The sequence below is a fragment of the Triticum dicoccoides genome, chromosome 3A, assembly GCF_002162155.2.
Source record: "Triticum dicoccoides isolate Atlit2015 ecotype Zavitan chromosome 3A, WEW_v2.0, whole genome shotgun sequence".
Lineage (NCBI taxonomy): Eukaryota > Viridiplantae > Streptophyta > Magnoliopsida > Poales > Poaceae > Triticum > Triticum dicoccoides.
The window spans coordinates 600,847,124-600,849,208 of NC_041384.1; the positions used below are offsets into that span (position 1 = coordinate 600,847,124).

At 51.9% G+C, this 2,085-nt stretch overlaps 1 long non-coding RNA gene across 1 annotated transcript in view; it reads left to right on the forward strand.

Annotated features, from left to right (window-relative positions):
* Positions 1–390: 390 nt before the first annotated feature.
* LOC119272263 overlaps positions 391–2,085 on the forward strand; it is a 15,453-nt gene continuing 13,758 nt past the window's right edge. The window contains exons 1-2 of the long non-coding RNA XR_005134725.1: positions 391–654; positions 783–821. This is a non-coding gene — a long non-coding RNA (uncharacterized LOC119272263). The remainder of the gene's footprint in view (positions 655–782; positions 822–2,085) is intronic.

Consider the following 2,085-nt stretch of genomic DNA (forward strand, 5'->3'; position numbering starts at 1 on the left):
GCGTGGCCAGTGCTATCCCACTCGTCTTTGTCATAGATCATTCGCCCGTATGTTCAAATTTCCAGCAACACTGGCTAGTTTCGTCAAGTAACTAATGTGAGTACTCTCTTTTGTCCACACTCTCTGTAGTCTTAAGCTATACGTGTTGCCTCATTAAGTGCACCGCAAATTGTAATTAGCTCGAGCGTTGTAGTACTAAGAAAACGTGTGGCAAGGAATGTCATCGTCGTCGTACGCAAGGTCGTTTCCACTGTATTCATCGTCTCTGTCGGCACTCACACCCATTAGTTGTCCTGGGCAAGAGCCAAGAGGGTTCCTCCAGCTAAAGCTAATATTTGCATAATATATTAGTTACAGTGCACCGTGGCGGCGCTCATGGCGGACGTGAATATTGGCGGCACGGTAAGTCCGAGCGGGCTGGGCTCCGTGGACTCCGGAGCAACGGCCCTGGGAAGCTGGTAGCGGCAGGTTGGGTGGCACGCGATGCTGTGACGACGGCAGCGGCCCTGCATGCGCGTGGTAGAATTGGCGCCCGTCGTCTTTTCAAGAAAGAAAAAAAGGATTGGCGCCCGTCGGTGGTGCGGCCGCGATCGTCAGTGTCAGCAAACTTTTCGGCGCCGTTGGTGCGCTTCTGCTCGGACTAGCATCCATTAGGTACCCACTGAAATCATCGTCAAAAGATTTTGCAATCTCTATATCTTACTCCTAGCAGGAGCTTCATTAATTGTCTTGCCCTATAAGATCATTATGTGTTCATTTCTAATTTTTTATTGGAATGGCAGATTCAGAAATCTCATGAGCTTCTCGTCTAGAAGTGTTAGGTATGTCTCTCTGTCAAAAAATATAGTATCCTTAGACTTCATTATACAAGCACACGTTATGATGAGCATAGCCCAGAAAAATAAAGTGCATGATGTTTGGCCCAAGTTTATCATTTTGGAGTATTGCACATTGACCTTTTACAAGCAACACGTGTGTGCATGTTCTAGGAATCAGACGTTTGTCCGGCTTTAATGAACTGAAGCCCTTACAGCGTTTATAACATGAGTAGCAAAACAATTAAAAGTTTCTATACAGACCCACAGGGCCAAAGGCATGAAGCCAAACTAAACAATAACGAATGTGTGTGCATGTAAGAGAGTGCTCCTTCAAGTCTTCATCGTCGTCCTCCAGGTCTGAGTTGCGAGAGCGGCGAGGACCGCGGCGATGCTGCCCGTGGTGGTCATCATCGCCCCCAGGTCTTCCCCCGCCAAAGTGCCTGTCATCGGAGAAGCGTGGACGACCCACATGGTTGGGTGGTTCGGGTGAGCTCTTGAGATCGAAGGCATCCCGTCGGCCGAGCTTGTCTCCAGTGACGACATCTCGTCGCAGTGCTCGGATCGACGCTGCCCGGCCCGTGGACGGCCCAGCTCTACCCATTCTGAGCGGGCGGCGCTGCGTGTGGCTGCCAGGAACCTCGAGTCAGGTACTTTAGACATCCCAGCTACTTCTGCTACATGTTCGTTCTCCGCACTTGAGTCAGCCCCGCTCGGCCACCTTGCGAAGGTCGCCGTGGACTCGGTCGTTGTCTTTAGGGGGGAGGTCGTTGTTGGGGTACGTAGTAATTTCAAAAAAATTCCTACGCACATGCAAGATCATGGTGATGCATAACAACGAGAGGGGAGAGTGTGTCCACGTACCCTCATAGACCGAAAGCGTAAGCGTTAGCACAACGCGGTTGATGTAGTCGTACGTCTTCACGATCCGACCGATCAAGTACCGAACGCACGGCACCTTCGAGTTCTGCACACGTTCAACTCGATGACATCCCTCGAACTCCGATCCAGGCGAGCTTTGAGGGAGAGTTCCGTCAGCACGACGGCATGGTGACGATGATGATGTTCTATCGACGCAGGGCTTCGCCTAAGCACCACTATGATATGGCCGAGGTAGATTATGGTGGAGGGGGGCGCCGCACACGGCTAAGAGATCCAAGGGATCAATTGTTGTGTCTCTAGGGAGTGCCTCCCTCCCCGTATATAAAGGAGTGGAGGAGGGGGAGGGGGCCGGCCACCCTTGGCGCGCCCCATGAGGAGTCCTACTCCC